Source organism: Juglans regia, chromosome 7, assembly GCF_001411555.2.
Source record: "Juglans regia cultivar Chandler chromosome 7, Walnut 2.0, whole genome shotgun sequence".
Taxonomy (NCBI): Eukaryota; Viridiplantae; Streptophyta; class Magnoliopsida; order Fagales; family Juglandaceae; genus Juglans; species Juglans regia.
This window is the reverse complement of record NC_049907.1, coordinates 36,413,872-36,426,928: the sequence shown is the minus strand read 5'-3', so window position 1 is coordinate 36,426,928 and position 13,057 is coordinate 36,413,872.

Sequence of the window (13,057 nt, the reverse complement as noted above, 5' to 3'; positions counted from 1 at the left end):
TTGTGTCTGTCCTCTTCCTTTTTGTCCCCCCTACTCTCCCATGCATGAAATCCCCTCATTTCTTTCCTAAATCTATGCGCCTGTGTAGCCGAGTTAGTTATTATCGTTGCTCTCTCTCTCTCTCTCTCACACACACACACACACATGTACACAACAGAAAGTCAAATCATGCGAGAGCAGTCGTGCCATTGGCAAGTAGGGAATTAACCCATTTATTCCCATATTTTCCAAATGTTCACAAACAATCCTGCGCGGAATCTGTAAAACTTGAACTATGATAGTTGTGCTTCATCATTAGGTCAAGACATATATAAATCGGGGTCGACCATACGCCAGTACTACTCAACTTTTGATTTGGACAGAATATATGAAAGATGGGTTATTTAACAATGTTAATTGATTATCTACGTAACAGTCCAAATACCTAGAAAGCTATCGTTTGATAGGTCGCAAAATAGAAAACTCTGTATATATCTCTAATTAAAGCAGTAGTACTATATTTTGTATAAATATAAATAGAAGTCACTATTAGAAGTATATATTTTACATATATGATGTATCATTATCTAGATCACATATCTCTACAAATGAGTGTTAGGAACAATCAACTAAAAACAATCACGCAATAAATATAAAATATACACTACTATAATGACTTTTCTATAACATTACTCATATATTTTATATGCTCCATCCACCAATATACTTTGAGAGGCTGCAGCTTCGCCCACGAGATCATAATTCTGCTGAACATATATGACGGATTATGTTGTTCCAAGGGATGTTTGCCTAATTTTATTTTAATTTTTTTTATTTAGTGATTGAAGAAGTATTTTTTTAATAATTTTGTGAATTTTTTATTTTTTTTAAATGTTTATGATGATTAAAAAAATACATGAAAAAAAGAAAAGAAAAATAAAAAAATGAAATACACATTCAGGACATTTTCAGGCTACTTCTTCGTTAGTTGTAGCAGTTCTTTTTAGTTAATTAAGAATATTATCATATTTAAATTATGTTAAAACTCTAAATATTTATATAGTTATACTTTTTTAAAAATATTTAAAAAAATTTCATCATTCATTTAATGATGAAATATTAATATTTTATAAATTAAATTTGATAATTTATTTATGATATGATATTTATATGTTAATTATCTATTTTAAATTAATTTAAATCAGTCTTTAAATTTTTACCATTTGATCAAATTTGGAGAGTTATGATAAAGGGTTAGATTTAAATCCTAGAATGTGCTTGGTTACTTTGAAATTAGTGATACTTGTGTAAAATCCTATATGGCGTAAGATTTTCTAATTGATAAAAAAAAGCATGTTTGCCACATCTGTCAAATTAAAGAAAAAAATAAAGTATAATTTCGAATATTAAAATAGTCTAATGTATAAGAATAAAATTATTATTTATTTATATTCATCATTTATTATGAAATTTAAATTATATTAAAAATTCAAATTAATTAGATAGTTTTTTTCTCTTAAAAATATACAGTAAGATTTTATCATTTATTTAATGATGAAAAATTAGTATTTTATAAATTAAAGTTGATTTTTAGTATATGAAATAATATTATTCTCTTAAAAATATTCAGTAAAACTTTATCTTTTATTTAATGATGAAAAATTAGTATTTTATAAATTGAAGTTAATTTTAAGTGTATGATATAATATTTAAATTTTAATTATCTATTTTATGTTAGTTTAAATCAATATTTAAACTTCTACCGTTAGATTAAATCTGAAGATTAAAGATGAAGGGTTGGAATTTAAAATCCAAAAACCAGTATTTTTCCCTACTTTTCCTTTCTCCCTCTCTCTCATTCCTCACGCACGATTGTTGTATTATGTCGCACTTTGGCATTCACACGGACAAACCCAAAAAGAAACAGAAAAACCAAACAAACATGTGAAAAAAAAAAAACATCTTTACTGTTCATAATTACTGTTTATGAAAGGTAACATCAACAGTAACAAACAGTATAAGATATGCGAAAAAAAACTATTCGAAAAAAAAAAAAAAAAAAAGGCGTCTTTACTGATGAACAGTAATGAACAGTAACCGTATAGGCTCTTTTAAGTAATAGGCAGATATGCAGTTATTCCATGCATGCAGCCGCAATCTTATTACATCCATGCCATCCAAATTGGGTTTTACCTTTGATATATCTATATATATGTACCATATACATGTATATGATCCATCGATCAGCAAATAATTATCTGTAATAGATCATCAAGAAATTCTCATTGCAAAAGCCTGAATTATATATTAAGGGGAGTGTGAGGGAGGTTGTTCCTAGGGCCAAACCACACGGGCCAAGCCCACGAGGCATAGATGGGTCTGAGCATAGCCCAGTAGTAAGAAATTGGTATGAAAGGATAGGATGGGCCGGGCCGAGAAAGGTAAGGTCGGCCTAGGAAACCTATAGAAGAGCAACGAAGTTGGACACGTGGAACGTGGATACCTGAGTCAGAAGGTCTGATATCACTACTGGTCGACAATCTGCATACACAGTGCTAGGGACAACCTTGGTCCTTGGACACCGATGGCTGGACAGACTTAGAAGGTGGGTGCACTAAGCCAAGACCATGTCGCATTTAATGAAGGACGAGGACGGACACAAACACAGACACGCCACGATTTGAACCCTAGACTGTCAGCGATTGTCACGATCAGGCATGGACGACCTGTTGCGTGGCAGAACATGGAGATAAGGCACAACCTGAGTACAGAGCAACATCGCCACAATCAACTTTCTAGGGGACCACTTTGACTAGGTATATATACTCTCTCGCTTGGATAGAAAACTCTCTAAACACTTTCATTTGAGTTCCTTTAAATTACAGACTGAGAACTTAAAGCTGATTTAGGCATTAGAGGTGTTTTTCACCACCCCAAGCCCACATCCCTTCATTCTCGCAGGAACGAATCGACCCATTGCGGAGTTGCTAGGGTTGCAAAACATAACATCAACATGGAGATTTGGATACAAAAAATCTTTTAACTTATCTCGTCGTTTCTCATCTAATTATAATAATTTTATCAAATTTTTACATAAAATATAATAAATAATTTAATTTTTTTAAATTTTAAAATAATAATATTAAAAAATAATATTTTAATAAAATACTACGTGGGCACACCATGCACCAGCAAAGGTACCTTGTGTTCCGTACGTACAATTAAAGTTTTGGGGCCAAGGGATCCATAGCACTTTGGAACAAAATCATGAACAATTATATATTGACAGTAGCAAGGCAGTATTTACGGACACCAATCCCTGTCCTATTGACTTCTGTCCACTGCTCATCAATCACATAAATAGCTAAGCCAGCGGGAAAAAAAGGATTGAAAGCAGAAAGCACTTGCGCAAGTTGGGGGTGGCCGGGGACATGTTATCATGTACGGAAAAATGACTGAACTCACATGTGCATGGGATAGTACGTATATATATCTATATATATAATATATTCATGGTGGTCGGGACGCTTTAATCACCATCGCGAACCGGCCAAGTTGCGGGGGCCGACGGATCCGTACTCTAAACCTCGCTCTTACGTGCTAGTTTTACGACCACTTATAACTTCGAGATTGTTATCCATGAGCATCTGATCCATTCCTCGTGAAAACAAGGCTTGTCCTCCAATATGTCTCGACAGTTTATGTTTGTTTCGCTGGAATTTATTTAATGCAAGTTAATTGTCATTGGTCAAGGCCCTTCTCTCAGCTTGGTTATGAAAGGGATCTCTCTTGTTTTTTTAAGATGAAATATGATGAATTAAGATGAAAATTAAAAATTAAATAAAATATTTTTATAAAATATTTTTTTAATATTATTTTTTATTTTAATATTTAAAAAATTGAATTATTTATTTTATTTTATATTTAAATTTTATAAAATATAATAATTAAATGATATAAAATGAAATAATCAATTGAAAAGTTTTCTTTTCAATTCTAAAAACAAACGAGACGTCCTTAGATTTTCTGATAGTGCACTTTGGTCCCCTGTTAGATACGTTTGTCGATGGAATATTTATATATATATATATATTTATATATAAGCTGGGAATTAATCTATATATATATATATATATATATATATGGGTTTCCATGAATTTACATGGAAAAAAGTGGTTGGGTAGGGATATTTATATCTCATTATATACGCGCGGGATATTTATTTATTAATCTGATGTTGCATTATTGGTACAATTGTGTGTATAAAGAAGATAAATGTTTTAGTCCGAAAAAAAAAAAATTAAATACATAAATTAATATGTCTTAATGAAGTATATATATATACATGTTAGATTGTAAAATTATTTTTGTTATAAAATAGACATAATGTATGATCATATAAAGTTATGTCATTTTATAAGTTTACTTTTATAATATTTTTTTGTGACTGTAATACTTCTCTATAAATAATATTATTTGTACATACATGGTTATTATGTGTTTAAATGGGCTATCGACTCTATAAACGATATCATATTATTAAAATTAATAACATTAATGTTAAAATTAATGATCGGTCTCGATAATAACAAAATGCAATACAATGTAAGCATTTCCTAGATAAATGATCGATCGCCATGGAAGCAATCGTTTCGAAATTAAAAGCTTATTATATATATATTATCATTGAATGCTTAAAAAATGGAAAGGAGATCATGAGTATGATATATATATATATATATATATATATATATATATAAAATTAAACAACCCCTAATTAAGAATAGAGGAGTAGTAGTGCAGCAATCAATAATTAATGGTAGATCAGGATCAAATTATATCCACTCCTCCAAATTATATCCTTTAGCACTGATCCCCCGGCCAATTAGAAACGTACTTTGAAATTTACCCTTCAAATAGGATTTGATGATCTTAAGACCATATGCATCCATGCTACATCATTTATTTATTTATTTTAACATTATCTAAATTTTAAAATGAATAAAGAAGTGCAAAAGTTTCAATTAGTAGGTCCTTTAGAAAGACAAATCCAGAAAAATCATTACTTTTTTTGCATTAATTGAGCCAAAAACTCCGGCTCATTATTATAAGTAGGTGCATGTTGAACAACATGTATATTATATATATATATATTAATGCTAATGTGAATCATGTACAATATCATGATTATGATCATCTTCAAAGTAAGTGGGCTTAAGGTTTTTGCAAGAATTAAGTTTAACATCTTTTTTTTTTTTTTTTTATAAATCAATTAAGCTTAACATGCACATGAAATGATAATGATGTCATGATTACATTCTATCAACAACACTGGTCAACAGTTGGTCCTCAGGTTTGTGAAGCTGCTTTGTTTGTGCTCGCTCAATTCTAAAGGGAGTCTTGCTAAGATTAATAGCACTTTTATTTCCCTTATCCCAAAAAAGAAATCCTCTTTAAAAGTGTCTGAATTTAGACCTATTTCTCTATATAATGTGTTGTATAAGGTCATATCAAAAGCTATAGCCAACATGCTTAAGAAGATCCTGCCACTCATTATTTCTCATCATTAGTCAGCTTTTATTCCTGAAAGGTTAATCACTGATAATGTAATTGTAGTTTTTGAAGCATTGCATACTATGAAATGTAAAATGACAGGTAAAGAGGGCTGCATGGCTTTGAAATTTGACATGAGCAAGGCCTATGATAGAATCAAATGGGGCTTCCTTCGAGTTGTTTTATGCAAACTAGGGTTCAATTCTCAATAGATTGACTTGGTGATGGGCTGTGTTGAAACTGTTTCCTATGCTATTCTAGTAAATGGTTTTCCTCAAGAGGCTTTACATCCATCTAGAGGCATAAGGCAATGAGACCCTCTTTCACCCTATTTATTCATTTTGAGGCATTGAGCAATTTAACAGGAAAAGCAGAAGAGAAGGGGTTGATTCATGGGGTGCCAGTGGACGGAGGTCAGATGAGAGTATCACATCTTTTCTTTGCAGATGATAGTCTTATTTCTGTAAGGCAAATGCTTTTGAATGGGGCAGGCTCTTTGGTTTGCTTAAAGTGTATGAAGAGGCCTCTGGACAAAGATTTAACATTGAGAAAACCTCTATTATTTTTAGCAAGAATACTCCGAGGGTGACTCAATCATATATTCTTGATATTGCTGGTATGAAGTCAGCTATGCCATATGAAAACTATCTTGGATTACCTTCAGTTGTTGGCAGAGCAAAACACAAGACTTTCAAGGGGATTTTAGACAAAGTTCGATTGAAATTGAGCAATCATGCAATGAAGTTCTTATCACAAGCAGGAAGAGAGATCTTTATCAAAGATGTGGTCCAAGCACTTCCTACTTATACAATGGGTGTTTTTAAGCTTCCTAATTCACTTTTGAAATATATTAATAGTGTTCTTCAGAATTTTTGGTAGGGACAACAACAGAAGGAGAACAAACTTCACTGGGTTTCTTGGAGCAGATTGGGAAAGGCTAAAGATGTAGGTGGCATGGGTTTTAGGGATCTTGAATGCTTCAACAAAGCTATGCTTGCTAAGCAATGTTGGAGATTAATTCAAAATCCACACTCTTTGGCAGCCAAGGTTTTGAAAGCAAAATATTTCAAGCATTCTGATTTCCAATCAGAAAAGTTGGGTGCTAGCCCTTCTTTTATTTGGAGGAGCTTCATTGCAGCAAGACCAATCATCCTTGAAGAGTATGTTTGGAGAGTAGGTACTGGTGAAAACATCCACATTTGGCAAGATAAATGGTTAAGTGCTTCCCATCATAACATGGTTATAAGTGATGTCAAAGTATTGGACAGAAGGGCCACAGTAGCAGAACTAATTGACTCAAACTCTAAAACCTGGAAGAAAGATCTTGTGCAACAGACTTTTGATAGTGGTGAGGCAGAAGCCATTCTTCGAATCCCAATTAGCTTTTTGAATAGCAAGGACAAATTAATCTGGAAGGGTACTCAAAATGGCTGCTTTTTTGTGAGGAGTGCTTATCATATGGTGAAGGAGAGGGAATTTGCAGATCAAGGTCAGTCCTCATCCAGTGGCCAATTTAAGAGGGTTTGGCAGCAGATTTGGCATTCAAATGTGCCTCCAGGTGAAAGGGTCTTCTTGTGGAGAGCTTGTCTTGATGCACTCCCCACTCAGTCCAGGTTATTCAAGAGGAATATTGTTGAACATCCTTTATGCCCCATTTGCAATTTGGAAGAGGAAAATGTAGTACATGTTCTTTGGGGGTGTGAAGCTGCAAGAGATGTTTGGAGTCAATGTTCAAAAAAGCTCCAAAAGTGTTATCTACCTCAATTTTCAATGCTGTAGTTTGTAGAAGCCATTATAGTCTCTATAGATCCTGATGTTCGACAAGAGTTTATGATTATAGCTAAAAGAATCTGATGGAGAAGGAACAATTTTATCTTCAACAAAGAGTTTTCTCATCCTAATTCTTTGGTTAGAGAGGCCAACCATATTTTGGATATGCTAAGAGAGGAAGAGCTAAGAGATGTTTGTAGAATCAAATCAAGATGCCCATCAGCAGAGGTCTGGACGACTCCTCATTCCAATTGGTATAAAATCAACTGGGATGGGACTATTGATAAGCTTAAAGGGTTGATAGGCATTGGCATTTGTGTTAGGGACTGTGAGGGACAGATTGTTGCTACCTTGAGGATCAATAAATAAATGTACCCTAATTCATTGCTAGCTGAGTCATATGGTGCATTGCAGGCCTTTAAGTTTGGCATTGATTTTGGTCGTGGACAAGTCATCATCGAAGGAGACTCATTGCAAGTTATTAATGATCTCAAGGCCACTGCAGAGGCTTGGTCCAATGCAAGCATTTTTGTGAGTGAGGCTAGAATGTTATATGGTTGTTTTGCTAAGTGTGATATTTCTCATGTCAGGAGAAATGGTAATAACATAACACACTTGTTAGTAAAAAATGCTCTTTTTATTTCAGATTTCATTGTAACTATGGAGGAGGCTCTTCTATATATTTCTTCTTTAATTTAATGAAATGTGAGAGATGATTTCCTTCAGGAAAAAAAAAAAAAATGTCATGATCACATTTATTCCAAACAAATGTGGCGATCGAGTACTGTTGATAAACCACATATATAATTTGAATATTCCAAACAAAAAGCACGTGCTGAGTGTAGACAGACGACAATACAAAATAAATGCACCATTACTACTCGTGAGTAATCATGTAAGGAGACCAAATAACTGCAAGTTTGCAGAACCGTCCTCCTAACTTCTGATTTTCATAAAGAGCTAGCGATATTGCACACTAGTACTACTACTGCACTTATATATATATATATATATATATATATATATATATATATATACACTACGTCAAAATAACGTACAAAATACATTTATCTAGTTAGATTAAACAATTATTTTATAAAAATAATTGATGATATATATATCTTAGAAGACATTACTTCAACTTTTATACAAGTAATATAATTAATAGAATATTAAAAAAGAATTTTAACAAACAAATTAATTACTACAATCAGTTCTTTAACAAGATGATTGAGTTTGTATTATCAAGATGATGGTATTTAATGGCGTGTTTTGGGCCAAATGAGATTTATTTCTCATTTTTTCCATATATTTTGGCTTTGTATTATATTTTGTTGGATAAATGTATAATCTCATTGAGGATATTTCACTATTGTGGTTCTGTTTATAAAATTCTGGTACTTATGATTACTAAGTTGTGAAATTTATGATTTGGATAGTTATACACTCTAATAATTTCATCTCGTTTTATCTTAATATCTAAACGTAAACGGTTTTTAATTTTTAATTTTTAATTTTTTCATCTAATCATTATTTAATCATTACAACTTTATCAAACTTTCAAATAAAACAAAAAAAACTAATTTAGCTTTTTTAAATACCAAAACAAAAATTATATTCTAATAATATTTTAACTCTATAATATTTTTATTCAATTTTTTTTCTCCCATTTTTCAAAATTCTATAAATATCTTAACTCAAACCATTTTATTACAATTCGCATATCAATTTACTACTATTTACAGATCATCTTATCTCATCTCACTATCCAAACTAAGCCTAACTACTCCACATTAAAAATGAAAATTTTCACTATGAAAATATTGCCAAAAAAGAAAAAATTTAATTATTAAATAATATCAGGTTTTAAGTCACTATCCCAATAATATAAGATATATTGTGCTGAAGAAGTCAAAAAATAATTTAAATTTCGGATTTGAAAGAGGAGACCTTAATTTAAGGCTCGAAACAAAGATCACGACATACTTGCTAGAAAAGACATTAATTTTTAAATTAGTCGGATGTACAATTACAAGGCACATATATGTATTTTTATAATTTTTACTCTATTTCTCACATCCTAAGACTATTTTCTTAACTTTTTTTAATTTCATTTTCTCGAGAATTAAAAATTAAACCATACTCCCATTTTCGTGATGAAAATAAGTGAATATTTTTTTTAATATGTGAATATTTTTTAATAAAGTATGACCCATACTTTATTATAAATATGTGTTTTAATTTTTCAAGACTTGCATTGACGTTATTTTAAAATATAATTGATACATATATAATTTATTTATTTATATATAAGTTATATCAAAATAATATTGATATTAAAATATTTTATTACAGTGCTTTAATCAAACGGTATTAAAAACTTTGAGATTATCATTTTTTTTTTAATAAAGTTATATTTTTTATATTCTTTTTTATTCTTTTCTTGCAAGGCCATTATTCACACGCACATACAAAAAGTTGGAGAGAGAGGAACAAAGGTGGGACACACAAAATGTTGGAGAGAGGCGGGATTATTGCCGTTAACTTTAACTAAAAACAAAAAAAAAAAACATTAAAACAAGAATTTCTGTTTTTTATTCATCAAATAGACAATTTACATATATATAAAGATATATATATATATATATGATGTAATTTATAGTTTAAGGGTGGCACAGTATCATGCATGACTCATGTCATAATAATCATGATACATGATGATCTTTTATTTATGTTATGACGTTTCTTGGTCGTTAAGGATTTGTAAAGTTTCAAGCAGCTGCTGCCTCATATCATGTGCACCCACAATAATATATAGATCAGTTCCAACTATATATATATATATCTTCTTTGTTGAACAAAAGTGCTGGAACGCCATTAATTATACTTTAACATGATGTACATGCTGCTGCTAGCTTGGACAACTTTTAAAACCCTCTAGTTTTTTCGGGTTGGAAGGGATTTTCTTTTCTTTTTCTAATATCTGCTAGTTTGTCACATCGATGTGGTTGAAATTGAAAAAACAAAAAGAAAATCATAACCTCGCTAAGTAGCTAGCTAGCAGCAATGCATGCATGCACTCGTCACCAACAAAAGAAACCACCAATTCATTGGGTACATATATATATATATATATATATATATATATATATGTATAAAGCTACCCACCAGGCCACCACAATCTTTTAATTATAAAACCCCGGCCACCACAGTAGACTACATCATCATCATCATCATCCAACCAATATTCTTGAACATAAATATTATATTATCCAAAAAAATACAAGAACTTATATATTGAGGAATAATCTTATATTATTTGTAGATAAAATTTATAAATTTCTTGTAAAAAATTAATTTTATAAGATAAATTAAATCCATAAATTTATTCACAACCTACCACAGTCGACAGACAGAGAGGCAAAATTGACTCTTCTTCATACTCTGATATATATGGATAATGCAGTAGGCCCCTCCTGATAATTTAATTATTATCGAATGAGAAAATGTGTATTATTAATAGAAAGAAAGGTACATATATATAGACAGACAATGATTTTAAAGGGAAAAAATGGGGCCGGCCGAGGAATTAATTAGATCCCAAGAAGAAAATATCATCTGAATATATTTATATATATATATATATAGCAACAATAATAATGAAGGACGCAAAAAGTCAGTTAAGAAAAAGTGACTGACAGATCACTAGCTGGGGAAATTATTTATTGACGTATATATATATATATATATATATTTATATAGTAATGCTTCATAACTTTTCATTTTTTATATATTATATTTTTTTAAAATTTTAAAATTTATTTTTTTAAAATTAATTTAATTTTTCTATTCATTATTCATATATTAAATATTTAATAAAAATAATAATAAAAATTAAAAAAATATATAATGTGTAAAGATCGTATAAATAATAAAAAGTTATGAATCTGTATTGCACTTTTTCTGTCTTTCCTACACATAGATCCTCCGTTCCACGCGTATGGATAAGCTAGCATGCTTGCATATGGCCTCAAATCGGTTGACTATTCCGGACTGCCCCTTGTTAATATTATAACCAAACATTGAGGATGAAACATGAAAACTGTGTTTCGACCATATATATATATATATATATATATATATATATATATATATATATTACATGTATATATATATGGAAATAGTTTAGCCATGTGATAAAGAGATTATACAAGAGTAATCTTACAGAATGATTTGATTTGATATAGTTCATCATATTATAAATTTATTTTTATTATAAATTAAAATGCATTCACATATGATCTTTCAATTAATTAGGAGTACTACTGCATGCATTCGTTTTCAGCCTGATAAGTGTATTCGATTTCGGGTACATGGCAATCGAAGTCATGATTATATATAATTCTAGCTAGATCTAGTGGTTACGGCCGTGCATGCAGTACTTGATCATCATGTTATAAAATCTGTAATGTGTGGGTAAGGATGCTGCACTCGATCCACAGATAGAAGCTGAAGCCAAGCCGTGCATGAATGCATTGAACCAGCTCCTTCAATTCATGTATTCCAATTCGATCGATGCTTTTCGTAATTAATGGTTATCAATCGTCCACCGAATGCCAATATTACTGTCTCTTTCCTTCAATTCAAGGTCCAAACAATTTGAGTACGTAGGTTAGTCTCATCTACAAATATACATACACACACCGATTGATGATCCAGAGATGGAAGAAAATTTAATGAAACAAAGAAAAGTTGGTTTTCAAGCATAACCACTAGAGTTTTATATATGCCATTGCCATTTAAAATATATATATATATATATATTTCTGGCTGATTGTCATCTATGTAGGAAAAGTAGATATTGTGTGTTCTCTCTCTCTCTCTCTCTCTCTCTCTCTATATATATATATACGTACCTTTCATAGAGCAAATTTTAATTTTAATTTTAAAAGACCATTAATTTTAATTTCATATGCAGACAACATGTCGATGATCTGATGGATATATAGGACAAATAATAAATTAAAAGAGAAGGACCAATATCACGATCTAGACCATAAATGATCCCACAAAAACGAATCGAGAAAGAGGTACCATAGATTTGAGAGAGAAAAAAAAGGTCAGAAATATTTTAACAGATCGATCTTCGTGGAAAATAATAATTCAAGCAATGGATACAAATTATGGTGATAATTTGTTCTAATAATTCTCTCTCTCTCTCTCTCTGTGATAGTAGTGTCCTTCATGTTCCTTTTCGTCATCATGTGGATCTCCCGGAATCCAGGTCTTTCACGTCAAGAAGTTCTCCTGTCGCTAAAAAAGCGAAAAAGACATGCCACCCAAACGTCTTTTCCATGGGTGACTTTAGTCCCTTATTATCATTCAAAGTTCAGCCCCCTCATTCAAAAGAGTCTTGCTTTTCCATCATGCTCTTTCTGTTTTTCCATAAATAAAACTTTCTGCTATGATGATGAGATTAAAGGAGGAGTACTTAAATTAGGCTTTTGCTTTCTTTGACCTTAAACTTAAAGACCAAGGAACTAAAAGTACTGATTAATATAGGTTAGGCCAAAGGGGAACATGAAGAATTTTACGGAGATTTTCCATTATCTTTTCGGTGGGAAACCATGCCAAAAGAGGCTCTAATTGTCCGTCCGTTCGTTCTTCAAGTGCAGGAGGAGACATGTGAAAAAGAACAAGGCGGCCCATATCCACATTTTGGGTGACTTGAACAGTTCCCTGCTCCTGGGCTGCC